This window comes from Choloepus didactylus, chromosome 3 (genome assembly GCF_015220235.1).
Source record: "Choloepus didactylus isolate mChoDid1 chromosome 3, mChoDid1.pri, whole genome shotgun sequence".
In the NCBI taxonomy this organism is placed as follows: Eukaryota; Metazoa; Chordata; class Mammalia; order Pilosa; family Megalonychidae; genus Choloepus; species Choloepus didactylus.
In genome coordinates this window covers 44251918-44276597 of record NC_051309.1, presented here as the reverse complement: position 1 = coordinate 44276597, position 24680 = coordinate 44251918, and the positions used below count along the sequence as shown (strand labels likewise).

Genomic DNA, 24680 nt, shown 5'->3' with positions numbered 1-24680 from the left:
GTCAACAGCAGCTTAGCCATTGTGGATTTGTCTACAATAGAGTTCCAATTAAGTATTCTCTCGATTTAATGCTCATTAATTTCAGGCCACTTTAATTTTATTGCATGTCCCTTTCTTTCTGTCATGATGGATGCCATTCGACATACAACGTGGTGTGGGATTTAATTCTTAGCCTCGCAGGGATATGATAATAAGGAAAATCCAGTTGTAGTAACATTAAATAAAACATAGGCCTGAAAATAGCAGATAGATCTGGGTAGATTCCATATTTGTTAGGACACATACCACTCAAAAAGTTTCAAATTTTTAAACAAGTACAACTAAACCATGGACTAATAAATATTAGTGTTCTTAAATTCGGAAATTAAACTTATTCTTAAATATGTTCAAGCTCTTTTCTCTTTTATAATATTTTGCATGTTACATTTCAATAGAGAACTCAAATAATACGTGATAAAATAAGCTCAGCAGAGGTATATGAGTGGCAAGAAATATCATTTTTGTCGGAAACAGCCAAGAATAATAAAACAAACTTCAGTTCACATGGGAATATTACAAACTTAGAGCTTATTCTTAGAGATCATCTAATTATACTATGATAATTTGGCAGGGAGGTAGATTTTGTCTAAATATATTTTGAATGGGTACATTAATTTTGGAAAATCAAAGGCAATATATATGTCCTTTTAAAATATGTTTTAAACGCTGAATTTAAATTCCTTTTAGGAAACTTTAACATTAATATGTTACATTGCAAGGTAAGTTCAGTGTGCAGATATTTAAAGAATAGAACTGGCAAATATATAAAATGATGTGTTTTCTTCTGAATGGCGTGAATGAATAAAATTAGTATTAGAAATTTCTTATTGTCCCTATATTTTGTTATGCTAATATATTCATTCTTCCTATTGGTACTCAAATTGCTTTATTCCTTGGTTGTTACTTAAAAGATAATGCAACTGTTATCTAGCATGGTTTTTAAGTTGCACTATTACTACCATACTCTGGTATAGCATGTAACACACTTTACAAAGAAAAGAGTGTTCTAATTTCAGTGGAATACCATATGCCTACCATTTTTCATTGGACAATTCAAGTGGCATCAGTAACTGAATTAGATATGCCTTCAGTCCAGTTTTCTAACTCTCAGAAGCTGTGACTATATGGAAGCTTTTTAAAAGCAAACATATTAGAATTTATACCCTTATCTGCTTGGAAAACTCCTGTTCTGCCTTCAAGATTCAGCTTGGGAGTCCCTTCCAACTGGGTTTTCACCCATAATGTAGTTATGTACTCACCCTGTTACAGGGATTCTGCCATTGTTTACTTTTTTTTTGTCTTTGAAGTGACTTGAGTCAGTTACTCAAGAAAACCTGTCTTTCCTTTATAGCTTACCTACTTTTTTGAACTAAAACAGTATTCCTATGCTTTATCATTGTCCATATTCATCAGACTTGGCCATGAAGGTCTAGTGCTATATTAAATAAATTAATCCACTTTCAGAAGATATTGAGGCTTGTCTAAAGAATGAAAAGGCTTAGACATTGAGCAGAGAAAATATCCTTGGAATAAGCATTTGATTTCCCAAAGTGACTATATGAAGTTCATAATTCTTATTTGGATACACAAATTCTGATATGTGTCTCATAAACAATCATCACATCTGCCAGGTGTGATGTTGGAATGCCCAGCTTTCCCCACTCTGAAATTCTTCTTTGTGCACTGTTGGACTCCTACCACCCTTAAAACTCAGCTCGCCTGCTCCTTTTGTGGGAAGCCTTCCCTGAACCTCTCTCTTCATTCCTAGTATTATGCGCTCTTAAGATCCTTTGCCTACTGCAACCATTGTGAGTTGGTTTAAAAACTTCTCCTTTCCTGCTGCTCAATCTAAGTTTCTTAAAGAAAAGTATTTTGGTATGGCCATCTAGAATCTCCTCAGTCCCACTTACAACAGTTGTTGGAACAGAGTGAGCCCTCAGGAAATGAAGTTGAATGTGGCATTGGAAACCTTCAGGGATGTCAAATTCTTCCCTTTATCTTACAGCCTGGGGAAGTTGCCCTGTGAATCAGCCATGTGAAGTTGCTCTCCCAGTTTTAGAAACTTCCATGTTTTTAATCCTGTGATCTCCCTGGCTCAGTGACCCAAACTGCCTTCTAATAACCTTTGCCTCTTTTGTTCACAGAGCAGTTCTTATCAATTTTGTCACATTGAGAATTTGCTTTCATGAATAATTTCAGGAAACCAGCTTTATTTGCCTCTCTGTCCAAAAAGGAAAAGAAAATTCCGAGTTTATTTCATTTCCTTAATACTTTAAGATCTAGTTCAAAAGACAACATTCCTCACAGTAGAAGTTTTTCTGTTAACCCCTCAGTGGAAATAAGATTCTGTAGCGATAAAATAAAAATGAAGAAAATGTGAAATCTCATTCAAGAATGGAGCAGACATGGGGCTTCCCTGGGCTCATTTGTTGATTTCCAATTTTGTAAGCATGCCATGGGAGTAGAGAGAGAGAAAAGCAGGTTATTTAAGAGTGAGGAGTTTCTTGCCATTACTGATGAACTTTTTCTTTGAGAGAAGGCTGGGGTTAGGAAAGAGAAAGGGAGGAAAGTGAGGCTCTGGGTTTAAGTACAGGATCCAGCATGGATTTGTATTAGGATGTAATCTGAGTTATGGGGAGAGTCTGCCTGGTTCCATCTCTGTGTTGGGTCTTTGTGAGTTCTGGTTTTGAGAAAAACTGTTTAGTCATGAAATTTAATTGATCCTAGCTTACCTAATTTTGCTTAGGCTTCATGAGGGTACTGTGTATATTAGCTAGGGCTTTTTTACTGGCAAGAAAGAGAAAACCCAACTCAAAGCAGCTTAAGTCAAAACAAACAAAAAAAGAATGTATTGGCTTGGGTACCTGAAAAGTCCAAGGGTATCAGATTTTGGGGATTCAAACAATGTCATTGGGACTTTGTTTGCTCTGCTTTCTTCTTTGTCAAGTTTATGCCTAGGCAGTTTGTCTCTTCGTAGTGTCCCTTTTTAGATCTAGGCTTGGATCTTCTAGATTAAGAAAAAGAGAAAAGAGAGCATCTCTCTTCTGATTATTCCAGCAGAAGCCTCAGGGGTGGGTGTAAATGGGTTGCATGCTTTTTCTGGAACCAGTCACTGTAGGCTTGCAGACTTCCTGCTCTGGGTCATGTTCCCCAGGAAGTAAAGACTGGTGTCATCTTGTCTGAAACAAATGGGCTGAACCCCTGGAATATAAGCTCCATAAATGTAGGTATTTTCATTTTGTCAGTTTTGTTCACTACTGTATCCTCAGCATTTATAACAGTATCTGGCACGTAGTAGGTATTCACAAAATATGTGTTGAATGCACAAGAGTGGGGGTAGGTTGATTTCCCGAGGAGAACTGAGAGAATATTACCAGAAAAGGAGGAAATGCAGGCCAGGAATAATGGGTGTTTCTGTGTTGTGCATGCAGAATGACAACAGTGGTGATGTTAACTCGTGACACTCTTAAATCTGAACTCACAACTAGCTCTGGAATAGGAATCGATCCTCTTGAATTAATGTTGGGTCTTTGTAAGTTACACTACAAACAGTATGATGAATCGATATGGAGATGATAGCAAAATTAGTGGGTTCCAGCCCTATCCCCACTCTCCATCAGAAAATCCTGGAGCAGAGCTACCAGTGTACTAAAGACTGACTTTCAGGGTTATTGGCATTTTGTTTATTTATTTCTCAGTCATTTTGCTTATTTTGTGCATTGTTGTTTTCCTAGCATTGTGAAAATTAGCACATAGGAGGTGCTCAAGAAATATTTGTGTAATGAGTGAGTGAAACATTCAAGTGCCTCTTATGTGCCAAGCTTTGTAAAAGAAGCTAGAATTCTGGGAACATGAAAATGAATGGTAGGGAAAGTGACATTACCAAATGGCAGAGTGAGTTGCTCCAAGGTTCTGTCTTCTGACAGAATTTTTAAACAATAAGCAAAAACTGGTGGAAACATCTTTCTCAGATCTCCAGGAGAAACATTTGTAGGCTTTCAGTAACAGGGAGAGTGCCGAATCAAGAAAATGGTAACTTAAAATTGTTAGGAAAACAATGTAGTGCCTTTGTTACCCTTTCCCCACCCTCTCCCCAGCTCAGTGAGGAACCAGCCCACACATTCAATGTGGGTCCCTGGTCCCGGTTCCATAGCAAACAAAGTGGTCCATGTGTGCTTACGTGAGTGCCTGTATGTTTATACCAGTCTGACGGTGGCAGCCTGAACGATGCAAACAGTCTCTGGCTGGCTGCCCCAGAACATGCTATGCATGCAAAAGCAGCTCACTGGGCAGCTAAATCAGTGTAAGCAACAATTAAATCTCAGCTGCCAGGGGCAAGGTATTATCAGCTTTTACAACAGAGTACCTGAGACTGGAAAGGAACACTGTTTCCTTGGGGAAGAGAAAGCATTTGGATCAGTATAAATGGGAAAATTCCTGAGAAATTCCTGGGGCCATGAGCACATAACCCAGGACATGACAAACACTAAGAAAAGATCAGAGGGGATCCTTTGCTTCCATCTTGGGCTTTCTTCAGGCTCATTGTTAAGCTGCCTAAACTCTGAACAAGAGGACTAGCCAGCACAGCGCTAATCTGCCAGGACTGTGAAAGGTGTTCTTTTCTTTTCTCCTTTTCTTTTCTTTTCTTTTCTTTTTTCTTTTCTTTTCTCTTCTCTTCTCTTCTCTTTTCTTCCCCTCCCTTCCCTTCTCTTCCCTTCCGTTCTCTTTTCCCTTCTGTTTTCTTCCTTTTCCTTTTCCTTTGCCTGTTCTTTTTTCTCTTTCTTTATCTTTGCCTTTGGTTAGCTCATGGGATTCAAGGAAATCTCTGTCAACACTAGTTAGATGCAAGCTTAAGTAATAGACAGACACCTCAGGGACTAAATTCCAGCATTTACCCATTAAAGTGTCAAAGTGTCTGTATGCAGCAAAAGAATACAAGCATATGAAGAACAGAAAATAGTGGCATAGCCAAAGTAAAAAGCATCAGAAACTATCAAAGAAGAAGCCCAGACTTTGAGCGTTCTAGACAAAGACTTTAAAAAACTGTCTTAAATATGCTCAGAGAGCTAAAGGATACAGGAGAACAATATATAAACAAAGTGACAATTTCAGTAAACAGATAGAAATCAAAAAAAGGAACTAAACAGAGCTGAAGAATACAATAACTGAAATTTAAAAAAAATTAAAAAAAAAAAAAAATCCCTAAAGAGGTTCAACAGCAATTGGAGCTGGTAAAAGAAAGAAACACTGTACTTGAAGATAAAAAATTGAAATTATTCAGTCTAAGGAACATAATAAAGAAAAGTGAACAGAGCCTGAGAAGCCTACATACCAAGACATCAAGCATACCAAGACATACATTAAGAAAATCACAGAGGCACAAAAAAGAGACGAAGGGGCAGAAAGAATATTTGAATAATAATGTTTAAAAACTTCCCACATTTAATGAAGGGCATGAATATTCATATCCAAGAAGCTCAAAAACTCCAAACAGGATAAACTCAAATAGATCCAAACCAAGATACATTATAGTCAAATTGTTGAATGCAAAGACACCCAGAATCTTGAAAGCCACAAGAAACAGTGTGTCATGTACAAAGGAGACTCAATAAGATTGAGTGGTGATTTCTCACCAGATACCCTGGAGGCAAGAAGGCAGTGGATAACACATTTAAAGTGCTGAAAGAAAAATATTGCCAACCAAGATTCCTATATTCAACAAATCTGTCTTTCAAAAAAGAGGGAGAGATTAAGAAATTCCCAAATAAATACAAGCCGTGGGAGTTTGTCACCATTAGATCGGCCCTACCAGTATTGCTAAAGGGAGTGCTTCGGATTGAAAGGAAGAAACACTAGATTGAAGCTGCGTGAAGAACTAAAGATCTCTGGAATGGTGACCACGTGGCAAATAAAAATGCCAGTACAATTGTATTTTTGGTTTGTTACTCCATTTAAAAATTTGTATAGTATCTACAATGCAAATGGATAGAAAGGAATGATTAATCTATGGTATTGGCCTGCAGTATATGAAGATGTTATTTGTGGCAAGAACAATATAAAGGTGGAGGGAGTGTGGTATAGGAACATAGCTTGGGTATGCTATTGAATTTGAGTTGGGATGAAATGAAACTAGATTGTTGTATATTTAGTGTGTTAAATTTAAGCCCTATGGTAACCATAAATAAAATATTAGAAAAATATTAGGAAAATATGCACAGAAGGTTTTGAGAAGGGATTCTAAATGGTTCACTGCAGCAGATCATCTAAAACAAAAAGTAAGCCAAAGTAGAAGAAATGAGGGACAAAAAGGCAATAGCAAAATGGCAGAAATAAGCCCTGTATTATCAGTAGCTACTTTAAATGAAAGTGGATTAAAATCTCCAGTTAAAAGGCAAAGACTGACAGAATGGATTAAAAAAAAAGCATGGGTTGAGTATATTCTGTTTACAAGAGACTCACTTTAAATCCATATACAAGTAGGTTGAAAGTGAAAGGATTTTGAAATTGTTCCATTCAAATTGTAACCTAATAGAGTGGGAATAGCTATACTAATATTAGTCAAAATAAACTTTACTGAAAAAGAGTCCAGACTTCAATTAGTGATATGAATGAAGCAGATCTGGTTAGGACTAGGGCAAATCGGGCAAAAGGGTACAGGTTGAAACTGACTGTGTTTTAAAATTTCAAATTCCATGTGAGACCAAGGGAAGAGATGTTTATTTGGTGCAGAATCTGTATTTTCTAAACAATATAATTGCTTATATTCCCAAATAAATTCCCAAATAAATACATCATACTCCCTTCATCCAGTGTATGGATGGATGAGTAAAAAAATGGGGACAAAAACTAAATGAAAAATAGAGTGAGATGGGCGGGATGATTTGGATGTTCTTTTTTACTTTTTTATTCTTATTCTGATTCCTTCTGGTGTAAGGAAAATGTTCAAAAATTGATTGTGGTGATGAATGCACAACTATATGATGGTACTGTGAACAGTTGATTGTACACCATGGATGTTTTTATGGTATGTGAATATATCTCAATAAAACTGAATTTTAAAAAATAGACTTTAAGTAAAAAATGGTTAAGAACTACAAAGAACAACACTATCATTTGATGAAAGGTCAATTTATCAAGAAGATACAACAATTATAGACATATATGTGCTTAATAACAGCCCCAAAATATATGAAGCAAATGCTGCCATATTTGAAGGAAGAGATATATAGTTTTACATGTATCTATCTTTAGTAAGAGACTTCAATACATCACTTTCAATAAATGATAGAACATCTAGACAGAAGATCATTAGGGAATAGAACACTTGAACAATACTATAAACCACCTAGACCAACAGATATGTATAGATTGGTTCATCCAACAACAGGCAAATGCATAGTCTTCTTAAGTGCATACAGATCATTCTCTAGAATAGACCCATATATTAGGTCACAAAACAAGTGTCAGTAAATGTAAAAGGATTGAAATCATACAAAATATCTTTTCTGACCACAGTGTAATAAAGCTAGAAATCAGTATCAGAAGGAGCACTGGAAATTCACAAGTATGTGGAAATTAAACAGTATACTCTTAACTAATGGGTCAAAGAAGAAATCATAAGGGAAATTAGGAAATGTTTGAAAAGAATGAAACCAAACACACAGCATGCCAAAACTTACTGAATGCAGCCAAGGCAGTGCTGAGAGGGAAATCTGTAGCTGTAAATACATTTAAAAAGAAGAAAGATCTCAAATCAGTGGTCTAATCTCATATTCTTGAGGAAATAATAACAAAAGATTTAGCTAAATGCAAAAGGAACATAAGGAAGAGCAGAGACAGGTTAAATAGGGAATGGAAAAACAGTAGAATCAATGAAACCAGAAATTGGTTCTTTGAAAATATCTGTAAAGTCAACAAACTTACCTAGACTGACAAAGAAGAAAAGAAAAAAGATGCAAATAACTAAAATCTGAAATGAAAGGGGACATTACTACCAACCTTACAGAAATTAAAAGGAATATGAGAAGATGCTATGAACAGTTGGTATCCAATAAATTAGATAACCTAGGTTAAATTGGAAAATTCCCTGAAATACACAGGTTACTTAAATTTAGTAAAAAAGAAATAGAAAATCTTAACAGACTCATAACATGCAAAGAGATTGAATCAGTAATTAACAAAGAAAAGTCCAGGACCACATGGCATCACTAGTGAATTTTACCGAACATTCCAAGAATAATTAACACCAAATCTTCTCAGACTCTTCCAAAAACTGAAGAGGTGGGAATACTTTCTAACTCATTCTGAGGCCAGCACCACCCTAATACCACCCTAATACCAAAGCCAGATAAAGATATCGGAAGAAAATTAACGCATGAATATCCCTAGAAATATAGATGTAAATGTCCTCAACAAAATACTAGGAAACCTAATCCAACAGCACATTAAAGAATTATAGATCAAGATCAAGTGAGATTTCTCCCAGGAACGCAAGGGTGATTCAGCATAACAAAACTAATTAATATAATACACCACATTAATAGAATGAAGGAAAAATACCACATGATCATCTCAATTGATGCAAAAAATCCAGTACACTTTCTTGATAAAAACACTCAGAAACTAGGAATAGAAGAGAACTTCATGAGCATGGTGAAGGGCATCTATGAAAAACCCACAGCTAACATCATACTCAACAGTGAAAGGCTGAAAGCTTTCCCCTTCATATCAGGAACAAGACAAAGTTGATTGCTCTCACCACTGCTGTTCACTGTTCTCAAAGTTCTAGGCAGAGCAGTTAGGCAAGAAAAAGAAAAAAAAATAGCTGTGCAAATTGGGAAGAAGAATTAAAGCATTCCCTATTCACAGATGACATGACCCTGTATGTAGAAAATCCCAAGGAATCTACAAGAAAGCCGTTAGAACTAATAAATGAATTCAGCAAAGTTGCAGGGTACACAATGAGCACTTAAAAATAAGTAGTGTTGGGAGAGGATCTAAGATGATGGCATGGAGAGGAGTGGAAGCTAGTTAGTCCCCCTGGAACAACTAATAAACAACCAGGAACAACTAGTAAATAATCTGGAAAAATTGTGGGGGGACAAACTTATCATACGCCAACCTGAATTGGGAGGAATGCCCAAGATTGCAGCATAAAATCTGTAAGTAAAAACTGCTGATCCAAGCTGGGAGCCCCCTCCCCCCACAGCCTGAGCTGCAAAGCCTTGTGGTGCTAGAGAGAAGCTCTCTCACAGCAAGCAAATATAGCTCAGGTGAGCTCCAACTGGGGTTTTAATTAACAAGCATGGACTGCTTGCTACGAGCTACGAATTCCCAACAAGCAGACGACTGACCTTGGAGAGCCGGAAGGTGGCCACGGATGGCCCCTTGATGGGGGCTTTCTCTCCCTGTTTTGGCTCAGTGGAAAAAGCCTCAGCCATTTTCATTTCCCAGCTTTCTGACCCAGACAAGGGTGGAGATAGCACAGGCAGAGTCTATTCTTATGCTAATGATCTCTCCCTAGGGGCTTATCTTCCCTGAGAGGAAAGGGGTGGGGCCCAGCTCTACTACCCTCTGCCTTCCATTCAAAACGAGACCCCAGAGCCTGAAGGAAAACAGCCACAGGCCATACCTCCTTACACCAGTTTGGAGTTAAAGACTGACAGGCACCACCTGCTGGGCAGAAGAGCACAGTGACCTGAGGCATCACAGGGTATACCAATTTTCTAAGACATACTTTCAGGGAAACTGGATACAGAATATTTCTTCCTTCTGGGACCTGAATCTGTTCTGGTCTGGGAAAGCCTGATTGGGGTAACCAAGGAAACCATACCTAGACAACAGAAAACTATAACCTACATTAAGAAAAATGAAGTTATGGCCCAGTCAAAGGAACAAACTTACACTTCAACTGAGAGACAGGGATTTAAGCAACTAATAATAAGTCAATTCAAAAAGTTTAGGGAATATATGGTGAAAGAGCGGAACCATATAATGAATGCACTGGGTGTACATGAGGCAGAAATTGAAAGTTTGAAAAACCAACTGGCAGAATCTATGGAAATGAAAGCCACAACACAAGAGATGAAAGACACAATGGAAACATACAACAGCAGATCTCAAGAGGCAGAAGAAAACACTCAGGAACTGGAGAACAAGGCACCTGAAAGCCTACACACAAAAGAACAGATAGAGAAAAGAATGGAAAAATATGAGCAACATCTCTGGGAACTTAAGGACAAAAGGAAAAGCAGGAATGTATGTGTCATTGGTGTCCCAGAAGGAGAAGAGAAGGGAAAAGGGGCAGAAGCAATAATAGAGGAAATAATCAGTGAAAATTTCCCATCTCTTATGAAAGACATAAAATTACGGATCCAAGAAGCACAGCATATCCCAAACAGAATAGATCTGAAAAGGCCTACGCCAAGACACTTAATAATCAGATTATCAAACGTCAAAGATAAAAAGAGAATCCTGAAAGCATCAAGAGAAAAGTGATCCGTCACATACAAAGGAGGCTTGGTAAGACTATGTGCAGATTTCTCAGTAGAAACCATGGAGGCAAGAAGTAAGTGGGGTGATATATTTAAGATACTGAAAAAATAAAACCACCAACCAAGAATCCTATATCCAGCAAAGCTGTCCATATGAGGGAGAGCTTAAAATATTGTCTGACAGACAGACAGTGACAGAGTTTGTGAATAAGATACCTGCTCTACAGGAAACACTAAAGGAAGCACTGCAGACAGAAAGGAAAAGACTGAGAGGTTTGGAAAACGATTTTGGGAGATAGCAGCACAACAATGTAAGTACACTGAACAAAGATGACTGTGAGTATGGTTGAAAGAGGAAGGTTGGGACCATGTGAGATACCAGAACAAAAGACGAAGATAGAGAAAAGAGTGGAAAAATACGAGCAACATCTCTGGGAACTTAAGGACAAAACAAAAAGCAAGAATGTATGTGTCATTGGTGTCCCAGAAGGATAAGAGAAGGAAAACCTAGGATGCTCAAAGATTTTAATAAAAGATACAAATATGTTTTTACATAAGGTAGAACAAATGAATGTCAACATTACAAGGTGTTAAAAATAGGGTAGGATTGGGGGGAAAATACAATCAACGCAAACTAGAGACTATAATTTACAGAAGCATTGTATTATGCTTCCTTTGATATAACAAAGGCAATATACCAAAGCTAAACGCGTATGGGAGGGTGGGGAATAGGGGAGGCGTGTGGGACTCCTGGCATTGGTGATGTTGTCTGACTCTTTATTCTACTTTAGGTTGGTGGTGTTTTTCCTTTTGTTGCTTCCTAGCTGTCAAGTTTTGTTTTTGTTTTGTTTTGTTTTTTCTCTCTCTGTTTCTCTTTTCTTTTCCTTTTGTCTCTCTACCTTCTTTGACTCTTCCTCCTCCTTTGTGGAAGAAATGGAAATGTCCTTACATAGATAGTGGCGATGGTGCTGAATGCATAAATACGTGACTATACAGGGAACCAATGATTGTTTACTTAGGACAGAGTGTGTGGTGTGTGAACAAAACCATCTTAAAAGAAAAGGGTTGATGAAGAAACCTTGAGGGCACTATATTGAGTGAAATAAGACAGACATGTAAAGGCAAGTGTTGCAGGGTCTCACTGATATGAACTAATTATAATATGTAAGCTCATAGACATGAAATATAAGTTACCAGGATATGGAATGAGGCTAAAGAATGGGGAGTGTTTGCTTATTATGAGGAGAATGTTCAACTAGGGTGAACTTACATGTTTGGAAATGGACAGGGGTGATGGTAGCATGTTGTGAGAATAACTAACAGTGCTGAAAGGTGTGTGAAAGTGGTGGAAAGGATAGGCTCAGAGTCATGTATGTCACCAGAGGGAAGATTGGAGGTTGAAAGATGGGAATGTATAAAGCAGTGAATCTTGTGGTAGGCAGTGTCTGTGATTAGCTATACAAATATTGGAAATCTCTCTCACGAACTAGAGCAAATGTATGACACCATAACTAGAAGTTAATAATAGAGAAGCATATAGGAAAAAAATATATACCTATTGCAGACTGTATACTACAGTTAGTGGTATTTTGATATTCTTTCATCAACAGTAAGAAGTGCACTGTACCAAAACTGTGAGTCAACAATAGAGGGGAGCATGGTTGGCAGTATGGGAGGATTTGAGTTCCCTTTTTTTATCTTTTTTTTTTTTTTCTGGAGTAATGAAAGTGTTCTAAAAATCAAAAAAAAAAATTGTGTTGATGGTTGCACAGCTGTGTGATGGTGCCATGGGCAATTGATTGTACACTTTGGATCTTTGGGTAGTTGTATAGTATGTGAACAATCTCAATAAAATATATATGTATTAAAAAAAATAAGTAGTGTTTCTGTAGATTGGCAATGAACAATCCGAAAAAAATATCAAGAAAACTATTCCATTTACAATAGCAACCAAAAGAATAAAATATCAAGGAATAAATACAACTAAGGATGTAAAGAACATATACACAAAAAACTGGAAATCATTGTTGAAAGTACTTAAAGAAGACCTAAATAAATGGAAAGATGTCTTGTGTTCCTGTGTTGACAGACTTAATATCATTAAGATGTCAGTACAGGCATACATAGTCTTACTGTGCTTTGTTTTATTGTGCTTAGCAGCTACTGCATTTTTACAAATTGAAGGTTTGTGGCAATGCTGTGTCAAGCAAGTTAATTGGTACCATTTTTCCATCATCATGTCTCACCTCATGTCTGTGTGGCACATTTGGTAATTCTCACGATACTTCAAACTTTTTCATTATTATTATATCTCTTATGGGGGCTGTGATCTTTGATGTTACTATTGTAATTGTTTTGGGGTACCATGAACCGTGCCCACTAAGACAGCAAACTTGATCCATAAATGTTGTGTGTGTTCTGACAGCTCCACTAAATGGTTGTTCTCCTGTCTCTCTGATTCTCCTTGGGCTGCCCTGTTCCCCAAGACACAACAATATTGAAATTAGGCCAATTACTAATGCTACAATGGCCTCTTACATGTTCAAATGAAAGGAAGAGTTGCACATCTTTCACTTTAAATCAGAAGCTAGCAGTGATTAAGCTTAGTGAGGAAAACACGTCAAAATTTGATACAGACCAAAGCTAGGCCTCTTGTGCCAAACAGTTAGTGAAGTTTTGATTGCAAAGGACGAGTTCTTGAAGGACATTGAAAGTGCTACTCCAGTGAACTCTCAAATGATGAGAAAGTGAAACAGCCTTGTTGCTGAGACAGAGAAAGTTTCAGTGATCTGGGTAGAAGATTAAATCAGTCACAACATTCCCTTAAGCCATAGCCTAATCCAGAGCAAGGCTCTAACTGTCTTCAATTTTTTGAAGGCTGAGTGAGATGAATAAGTTGCAGAAGGAAAGTTTGAAGCTATCTGAGGTTGATTCATGAGATTTAAGGAAAGAAGCCATTTCCATAACATAAAAGTGCAAGGCGATGCAGTAAGTGCTGATGTAGAAGCTGCAGTAAGTTATCCAGAAGATCTAGCTAAGATAATTGGTGAAGGTGGCTACACTCAACAACAGATTTTCGAGGTAGATGAAACAGCCTTCTATTGGAAGAAGATGCCATCTAGGACTTACATAGCTGGAGAGGAGAAGACAATGCCTGGCTTCAAAGCTTCAAAAGACAGGCTGATGCTCTCTCTCTAACTAAGCCACCTCGGCGGGTGATCTTGCTGCCCTCCCCCCATGTGGGACCTGACTCCAGGGGTGTAAATCTCCCTGGCAACACAGGATATGACTCCCGGCAATGAATCTGGACCCGGCATCATGGGATTGAGAACATCTTTTTGACCAAAAGGGGGATGCGAAATGAAACAAAATAAAGTTTCAGTGGCTGAGAGATTCTAAATGGAGTCAAGAAGTCACTCTGGTGGGCACTCTTACACACTATATAGATAACACTTTTTTTGTTTTAATATATTGGAATAGCTAGAAGTAAATACGTGAAACTACCACACTCCAACCCAGTAGCCTTGACTCTTGAAGATGATTGTATAACAGTGTAGCTTACAAGGGATGACAGTGTGATTGTGAAAACCTGTGGGTCGTACACCCTTTATCCAGTGTATGGATGGATCAGTAGAAAAATGGGGACAAAACCTAAATGAAAAATAGGGTGAGATGGGGCAGGTGGTGGTGATTTGGGTATTCTGTTTTTATTTTTATTTTTTATTCTTATTCTGATTCTTTCTAGGGTAAGGAAAATGTTCAAAAATAGATTGGGGTGATGAATGCACAACTATAAGATGGTACTGTGAACAGTTGATTGTACACCATGGATGATTGTATGGTATGTGAATATATCTCAATGAAGCTGAATTAAAAAAAAAAAAAAGGCTGATGGACCTGGCATCGTTAGATTGAAAAAGACTTCTAGACCAAAAGGGGGAAGACAAATGAAACAAAATAAAGTTTCAGTGGCTGAGAGATTTAAGATGGAGTCGAGAGGTCATTCTGGAGGTTATACTTATGTGTTATATTGATATCCCTTTTCAGTTTTTAGTGTATTGGAATAGCTAGAAGGAAATACCTGAAACTGTTGAAGTGCAATCCAGCATTCTTGATACCTAAAGATAATTTTATAATTATACAGCTTACACAGTGTGACTGTGTGATTCTGAAAAACTTGTTGCACATACTCCCTTTATCCAGTGTATGGACAAATGAGGAGAAAAATGGGGACAAAAATTAAATGAATAATAGGGGTATATGGGGGAATGGGATGTTATGGGTGTTCTTTTTTACTTTTCTTTTTCTTATTTTTATTTTTTGGAGTCATGAAAATGTTCAAAAATTAACTATGGTGATGAATGTACAACTATATTGTACTGTGAACAACTGATTATACACTGTGGGTGATTGTATGGTATGTGAATATATCTCAATAAAACTGAATTAGAAAAAGAGAACACAGGCTGACTCTTGTTAGGGGCTAATGCAGCTGGTGACTTTAAGTTGAAGCCAAGCTCATTTGCTATTCCAAAAATCCTAGGGCCCTTAAGAATTATTCTAAATCTATTCTTCCTGTGCTCTATAAATGGATCAACAAAACCTGGATACATTGAAAACCTTCTGGAAAGGGTTCACTATTCTAGATGCCATGAAAAAATTCATGATTTATGGGAGGAGATCAAAATATCAACATTAATAGGAGACAGAAAAAGTTGATTCCAACCCTCCTGGATGACTCTGAAGTTTCAGGACTTCAGTGGAGGAAATAACTGCAGATGTTGTGGAAATAGTAAGAGAACTAGAATTAGAAGTGGAGCCTGAAGTTGTGACTGAATTGCTTCAGTCTCATGATAAAATTTCAATGGAGAAGGAGTTGCTTCTTACACATGAGCAAAGAAAGTAGTTTCTTGAGATGGGATCTATTCCTGGTGAATATGTTGTGCACTTTGTTGAAATGATGACAAAGGATTTAGAATATTACATAAACTTAGGTGATAAAGCAGCAGCAGACTTTGAGAAGATTGACTCCAATTTTGAAAGAAGTTCTACTGTGGGTAAAATGCTATCAAACAGCATCATATGCTACAGAGAAATCTTTCATGAAAGGAAGAATCAATCAATGTGGCCAACTTCACTGTTGTCTTATTTTAAGAAATTGCCACAGCCACCCCAGCCTTCAGCAACCACCACCCTGATCAACATCAAGGCAAGACCATCCACCAGCAAAAAGACCATGACTTGCTGAAGGCTCAAATGATAGTTACCATTCTGGGGCCATCAAGTATTTTTAATTAAGGCATGTGCATTGTTTTTAGCTATAATGCTTTCATGCACTTAATAGTCTACAGTGTAGTGTAATGCAACTTTTTTAAACATTGGGAAACCAAACATTCATGTTCACTTTATTGTGGTGGTCTAGAACCAAACCCACAATATCTTCAAGGTATGCCTGTATTACTCAAGATGATTTATAGATTCACTGCAATCCCAATCAAATTCCAACAGCTTTCTTTGAAGAAGAAATTCCCATGGAAGGGCAAAGTTCCTTGAGTAGCAAAAACCACCTTGAACAAGGAATAGCACAGTTGGAGAAATCACATGTCCCAATTTCAAAACTTGTTACAAAGCTCCAGCTTTCAAAAATTGTGTGTTCCTGGAATAAGAACAGACCTATAAAGCTATGGAATCAAATTCAGAGCTCAGAAATAAACCTGCACATCTCTGCCCAATTGATGTTTCAGAAAGGATACCAGGTTCACTCAGTGAAGAGAATAGTCTCTTTAGCAAATTGTGCTTAGAAAACTGGATATCCATGTGCAAAAGAATGAAAGTAGATCCCTACCTCACACCATATACAAAATTAACTCAAAATCGACCAGTGACCTACATATAAGATCTATAATTATAAAACTCTTAAGAGATAATTTAGGGAAATATCCTCAGGATTTTGTATTAGGAATGGATTCTTAGACTGTACACCAAAAGCTAGAGCACAAAACAAAAAATAGTTAAACTGGACCTCATCAAATTTGAAACCTTTTGTTCATTAAAGAACATTATCAGAAAATGAAAAGACAGCCTACAGAATTGGGAGAAAATATTTGGAAACCTCTGATAAGGTTTAATATCCAGAATATGTAAAGAACTCCTACAATTCAACAGCAAAACAACAACCCAATTAAAAAATGGTCAAAGGACTTGAATAGGTATTTCTCCAAAGATGATGTACAAATGGCCAATACACACTGGAAATTTGCTCAACATCATTAGCCATTAGGGAAATGCAAATCAAAAGCTCAGTGAGATACATCATCACACCCAGTAGGATGTCTAACATTAAATAAATGTAAGGTACCAAGTGTTGGTAAGGATGTGGAGAGATAGGAATCATATTCCGTTTTGTGGTGTAGCTGGTGTGAAAACAGTTTTTCGGTTCCCCCAAAAGCTAAACATAGAATTACCACATGACCCAGCAATCCCATTTCTAGGTTTACACCCATAAGAATGGAAAGCAGGGACTGAAACAGATATTATTACACCAGTTTTCATAGTAGCTTTGTTTACAATAGCCAGAAACTGGAAGCAACCCAAATGTCCATTGACAGATGAATGGATAAACTAAATGTAATTTATATGTATAATGGCAAAGTATTCATCTGTAAAAAGAATGAAGTTCTGATACATGCTACAACTTGGACTTACCTTGAAGACATCATTTTGAATTAAATAAGTCAGACACAAAAGGAGAGGTAATATATCTTGTTCACTTACATGAAATAACTAGAGTATGCAAATTCATAGAGACAAAGTAGACTTCAGGTTAACAGGGGAGGGAGTGGGAGGGAATCAGAAGTCATTGCTTACTGGGTACAGAGTTTCTTTTCCGGGTGATGGAAAAGTTGTAATAATGTACGGTGGTGATGTAGCCCAACATTGTAAATGTAATCAATACCACTGAATTGTATGCTTGAAGGTGGTTAAAATGGAAAATGTTAGGTATTATGTATGTTTCCAAAAGAGGAATAAAAGAAAAAGAATGATTGGGAAATGCAAATAGAAACCATGAGATAGATATTAACTGCCATCACACTAGTATGAGTTTACTTAAAATAACAGACAACGGTAATGAAGAGGTGATGAAGAAACTGGAGTCCACATACATTGCTGGTTGGAATGTCAAAGATTCCGACTGTTTTGTACAATGGTCTGGTAGTTCCTCAAAGGGTAATGTATTATACATGTATCATATGATTTATCAATTACACTTCTAGGTATATACTCAAGAAAAGTGAAAACATGTCTACATAAAAACTGGTACACAAATGTTCATAGCTTCATTTTTCATTTTAACTAAAACTTGAAAAACCAAAATGGCCATCAACTGATGAATGAATTAATAAAATGCAGCAAATCTATATAACACAACATTGGTCAGGCATAAAAAGGAATGAATTACTTAAAAATACTGCAGTATAGGTGAACCTAGAAAGCATTATGCTAAGTGAAAATAGCCAGTCAGAATGGACCATGTATTTTATTATTCCATTTATGTGACATGTCCAGAATAAACAAATCCATACAGAGTGAAAGCAGATTTGTGGCTGCTGGAAGCTTGGGGAATGGGGAGGAATTGGGAGTGAATGGTAATGGGTACAGGAATTCTTTTTAGCCTGATGAAAATGTTCTAGAATTAGATAAATAGTAATGTATACAGAATTCTGCAAATATACTAAAAACTGCTGAATTGTACACTTCAAAGGAGTTTATATGAATTATATCTTACTAAATCTCTTACTAAAGCATGAATGAAGCATCTCTGTTCTCAAAGAGCTAACAGTGTAGAAGTGGAGAAAGAAATCTCAACTGATATTTATAGTACAATACAGAAATGCTGATATAAATAGCATGTTACATACCTGGCACAGCGGACAGGGCAGCCAAAATTGCGTATCAGATCCAGAAAGGCCTGAAGCAGGATGTGATGTTTGAGCTATGTTTTAAAGATTTATAGAAATTTGCATGTATGAATTAGGGTGGGTGGTGTAGATGAGGGAAAAGGGCATTTCTGGGTGGGGGTAACGTACTCCATGTGCTGAGGCAAGTAGTGAAGGGGTGTGCATCCTCAGGGAGGTTCCCTGTGGCTGGGTGTAGAGAACATGGGGGTGAGGTGAGAGAGGGCTGTATCAGAAATGTGACTATAGGGTAGATGGAGGCTGGCAGAGGAGAATTTCAGGTGCCTTATGTATGAGCTGAAGAATTTGGACAATAGGGAACCAGTCGATTTTTTTAAATGAGAGAGCTACATGATGCGTTTGTTTCTAGAAAGGTATAGAGCAATAATGTATTGGGTGGGGATGTTTTGGGTGTTCTTTTTTTCTTTAATTTTTATTCTTTTTTTGTGGTAATGAAAATGTTCAGAAATTGTGATTATGAATGCACAACCATATAATGGTACGGTGAACATTGTACACTTTGGATGATTGTATGGTATCTGAATATATCTCACTAAAATTAAATTTTGAAAAATGTATCAAGGTAGACTGTAGTTTGTGAGAGGTGCTGTGCCTGGGAGACCTGTGAGAAAACTTAAAATAAGTGACTGAGGTCCTAATAGCCAGCGCTTAGAAGAGGTGGGAAGGGGGAAATTGTTATATTGGAGAAACATTTTAAAGTAAAATCAATAGAATTTGGTGGGATAAGTAACTTGTTGAAGGGGTATCCCAAGGTTTCTAGCTTGGCGAAGTGGGAGAAGGGTGATGGCATGAATTCTCAGTTAGGGTCCAGCAAGTGTGGCGTGAATTCAGTCCCTCCCCTCAAGGTGAAGGGAGCATTGGACCAAGTTTTCTTGATACAGAATCCACAGAAGTATCATGTGAAGCAAAGGAAAAGAAAAAGTGTCTTCAATGCACCATCTCTTCAATAGAGTCTCAGTACAGCTTCAGTATTGGGAAAGCGGGCTTAAATATCCCACAGGTAGACTAGAGAAAGGAATACCAGATAGGGCTTTTGGGGTGGGACAGTGTGCCAGTTTGAATGTATTATGTCCCCCAAACACCATTATCTTTGATGTAATCTTGTGTGGGCAGACCTATCTGTTAATTAGATTGTAATTCTTTGAGTGTTTCCATGGAGATGTGCCCCACCCAACTGTGGGTGATGACTCTGATTGTATAATTTCCATGGAGATGTTGGCTTGCCCATTCAGGGTGGGTCTGAATTAAATTACTGGAGCACTATATAAGATCAGACAGAAGGAGCAAGCTGCTAGAGCCAAGAGGGACACTTTGAAGAAAGCACAGGACCTGCAGATGAGAGACAGTTTGAAGACAGCCATTGAAAGCAGACTCTTGCTCCGGAGAAGCTAAGAGAGGACGAATACCACAAGTGCAACTGAGAGTTACATTTTTAAGGAACTGCAGCCTAGAGAGGAACGTCCTGGGAGAAAGCCATTTTGAAACCAGAACTTTGGAGCAGACACCAGCCACGTGCCTTCCCAGCTAACAGAGGTTTTCCGGACACCATTGGCCATCCTCCAGTGAAGGTACCTAATTGCTGATGTGTTACCTTGGACACTTTATGGCCTTAGGACTGTAACTGTGTAATCAAATAAACCCCCTTTTATAAAAGCCAATCCTTCTCTGGTGTTTTGCATTCTGGCAGCATTAGGAAACTAGAACAGAGAGCATTCCTTTCATTTTTATGTCCATAGCATTTTCCTGTAATTTGTTACATTTATATTGTTATCACTGTTGCTGCTTTCCAGTGCTCTTCCTTTCATTATAAATGATGAGTATGCTGTATTTGAGGGCATGAGAAGTAGAGGGAGCTCATGTCAACCAGACTGCATGCTTATATGCATGCGTGCTCATTCACCGATGCCTCTTCTGAGCCTCAGTGCTCTTTAGAGCAAAGCATGGAGAACTTTGAGCTGATATAATTCTAGCTGCTGAGAAATTTGTGTTCAGCAGAAAAGTACACCACCCTGCACTGGATCACAAAAAGATACACCTTTAGTCTTTTCTTCTTTAGGGAGATAATACAAAACTATCAAGAATTTCCTTGAGCTGAGACTGAGAAACAAAATAAGCTGACCTGTACTTTATATTAAAGGATTTTATTTTAAATCTTGCTCAGATATTTTGTAGCGTAAAAGCTGAGATAAGTGGTCACCCTTTCTCCTTCTGAAATAATTTATTTTGCAAGGAATGGAGAAATGAATTTATTTTAGACTTAATTGTGTAGGCAATAATGGTAGTTTCCTCTCATTCTTTAGTAAGAAACTGCAAAAAAAATTCTACCTACACATTTAATGTAAACATTTTATGAGATAGTAAGGATACACTTGTCTTTTTTCATCTTATTCAATTATTTATTCTGCAAATATTTATTGAGCTTCTACTATGTGCTAGGCTGCTGTGCTGGTTGCTGGAGGTCACAATCTAGTGAAAAAATCAAGCAAATTTTGTAAAATTGGTAAAAACTAAAAGTAAAACCCTGTGAGTGAGGGTGTAATAGGAGTATGTTTATGAAGGTTTTGGAATGTCAAAGAAGAGAAGATTTCACAAAGAGGTAAAATCTACCAGACACCCTGAATGTTAGAGGAGGTGTATAAATTTGCCAGGTGGGTGGGTGGGAAGGATGCCCAGAATGTGTGCAAAGACAAGGAAGATGGCAAGTGTGATCAGAGTATTCAAAGTGCCTCGGAAATCATTAACTCAGATATATATATATCATCTTATTCTTCCAAATCTCTTAATTCCTTATTCCAGTGGTTCTCAATATTGGCCACATGCTAGAATCACCAGAGAACTTTTTGATACCTTTGACGAGGACCAATCATAATTGCATGAGTCTTTGGGAGTATCATTGGGGATCTGTAATTTTTAAAAGTTCCCCCAAGTCATTCTAATGTGAACCATGATTGAGAATAATTTCTTATTCCTTTCAGACCTGTTCTTTGACCGTTCTGAGATCGCTAATCCCTTGCCTTTTTCCTTTCCCCAGCTGTTCACCATCCTCATGACTTCATTCCCTTCCCTCTTCAGGCCAGTCTCAGAGTCCATTAACCACCTGTTCTGTCAGTGGGCTTGATGCTTTGATCATGTTTCCCTTTGTGACTGCTTCTAACCTTTGTGCCTTTCCTCAGGTTCTCTCCTAGACTCCCCTCCTCTGCCCTCTTAGGGGAAGGCTTTATCTCCATCTTCCTAGAGAAAGCAGAGGACATGAGTTTTGCTTTCCCTCAGCTTTGTGTCACCTGATGACATAGGTGTCTGTCCCCATCCTTACAGTCCTCCTTTCTCATGAGAAGTATCCTTATCCTGGGCAAGGCCAGCCCTTTCACATTTGTAGTAGGACCTCCTGTTCTCTCATCACCTGGGTTCTACCTTATTGGTCTATCTTTTACATTTCCATCTTATTCCTCTCTACTGACTTCTGTTTTACAGCCTATAAAATAAAAAACATGGCCAGGACTCTCATCTTTAACAAACAAAAATTCCTTCCCAAAATCCTGGATCATCTTTCAGTACTGTTATCTCTTCCCTTCTTTGCTCATAGTCTAGCTTCTTAAAGTCAGTCTCTGCCCACCTCTGCCATTTTCCTGTAGCCGATATGATAGAAGTTCACTTGACTGTTTTCAGTCCTTATCTCTAAATCCAGGTGGCCAACGGGAATCTCCTCTTCATGTCCTGGCAAAAGGTGAATGACCAGAGCTGGTGCTATGGCAATGGGTAGGGAGGCTCCTTCTTCCATACCTAAGTCTCTCATGCCCACTCTGTCCTCTCCCTCCTGTCTTGACTGGACTATTGCAGAAGCCTCCCAACTGTTCTACATGTTCTGGGTCTTCCTTCCCTTTCTTAAGAAGCAGAGTTGGGCTTTAATGCCAGATAGAGGGAGCACAAAGATGAGGCCAGCTGCCTTTTGGGTTAGTGAAGGAAATACCCTAATTCTACTGTTTCTCTAATGATTAACTGGTTTTTAATGACATACTTCACATTGCTTTCTAATGCCTTTTCATCGTAAGCATCTTGTTCTTGGAGAATGTGCCCCCCCCCCACACACACATACACACACACACAGAAACTCACGCACTTTAGCCTCTGATTCATCCTTCTTCCTGCTGCTGAAGTGCTTGATCTCTGCCTCAGGGTCGAGTCTGGTTCCTTGGAGCACACCATATTGGACATTCTGCCCAGCAGCTTCCCCCATCTCTTCTGCGACCTCTCCATTCCTGTCTTGATTTGCGTGGGCTTCCCTGTTGGTAACCCACCCTCTCTTACCTTCAGATCCTCCTCACTGTGGGGTGAGACCCCCTTGCTCCTTTGTCCCCTTACAAAAACCCTTCCACGCTGATTCCTGTTACTGCACCATCAGCATTTGTGTTCACTGTCAAGTTGACGTGTTTGGGGGTGAGGGCCTTGCCTTGTGTGTCTTGGTTTCCCCATTCCCAGCACAGTGCCTGGCCAGAAGAAGGTGCTCCATAGATGGCGGCCTGAGAGGTGGTGGTCAGAGAAAAGAGTGTGTTTTGGGGGTAGGGAGGAACTATAAGATAATAACTATAGCTAATGTGTATCCTGTATCAAGCTCTTACAATGGGGTAGACATTAGGCTAAATGTTGACAGTTACCTCTCTTAGTCCTCAACAAAAGCTCAGTGAATTATAGACACTATTGTTATCTTCATTTTACAAAGAGATGGGGGTTTTTTGTAACTTGTATGTCATAGTAAGGATTTTAGACTTATTCTTAGGCCTTTTGATTACAAAGAAAACAGCTAAATTCTAGAAGGTTTAAGGAGACATTATAAGATTTTCTTTCCTTCAAAAAAACACAGCCTCACTGGTCTGGGTTGGGGCAGGCAGGATGACAGTTAGATAGGGTGTGCTATGCAGCCTTGGACACCTTGGCTGCCAACAGGGCAGCCTGGCGCAGCACTGTGACTGCAGCTCTGTGTCAGCTTGTTAGGATGTCATCTCTTACCAACCTGGCTACTAGAATTCCCAGTAGAAAAGTGAAATATTCGAGGCTCTCCAGCACAGATGATGGCTACATTGGCCGTCAGTTTAAGAAAAGCCCTCCTAAGATTCCTTATTAGGCCACTGCACTTGCCATTGTGCTGTTTTTGATTGGCACCTTTATCATTTATTAGAGATGCTGTCCTGCTGGAGGGCTACATCAGCAAAGGGGTGTGGGGCAGACTGGACCGTGCCCGCCCTGATCTTTGGCATCCTGGTGTTCCTGCTGGATTTTTACCACCTGTGCATCACCTGCCATGCATCCAAAGGCCATTGGGGTTACTCCTATGATAGCATTCCAGACTTTGATGACTGGAACCTATCTTGGCCCAGAGAAGAGCCACAGACGGAACTGAGCCCAGCTTTCAGATGTTGGGCAGAAACTATGGCTAAGGGCTAAGGAATTCTGCAGCGTGCAGATGTATAACAAAACTCTGGCCAGATTTTATGGGTCTATCCCAAAGATGTTAACTGAGCTTACAATTAGCTGACCAAGGCATGCTTTATTTTTCATCTCCTGGCCCTGGCCAAAGCTCCTGATGAGTTTTTCCACTTGAATTGTGCAATGGAAGAAGAGCAATATTAATTGTATAGGGAAGAGGGAAGTTATTCTGCAGTGGAAAGTGTTGCCACCACCACTCTTTTTTTTTTTTTTTAGCTATAATACAGTTTATTTCAACACATTAAACCAAACTATAACAATACAACTCCTTTCTTTGAAAACCTGAATTCTATATATGCAGAGGTGTTTTGATTGGCCATATTGTATTTTAGCAAAAAGTATTTAGGTATACCATATTAATAAAGCTTTCTGTTTACACAGTAGATACTAAATAACTTTGCTAAATGACGAGACATTTGGAAAAACCAAAACAGAATTGTAAGACAGAGTCAAATGTATAAGTTAAGAACACTGGGAGCTTAATGAGGAAAAGACTTTGAATTGCTAACAATATTTGCATCTGAATAAAAAAGATCACTCATCAGCCTTCCATTTTCACCTAGATTTTCTTAAACAGAATTAAGCCAAAAACTTGAAGGATTAAATACTTTCTTCCTAAATCCCCAGGATTATCAGATTCTCCTAAAAACATGTAGCTGTCTAAGGAGGAGTAGAACATTTAAAGGCTGGA

At 38.2% G+C, this 24680-nt stretch overlaps 1 protein-coding gene and 1 pseudogene across 14 annotated transcripts in view; both read left to right on the top strand.

Moving 5' to 3' along the window:
* APBB2 (amyloid beta precursor protein binding family B member 2) overlaps positions 1-24680 on the top strand; it is a 447074-nt gene that overhangs the window by 198865 nt on the left and 223529 nt on the right. The window lies entirely within an intron of this gene.
* LOC119529034 lies at positions 23446-23947 on the top strand (annotated as a pseudogene).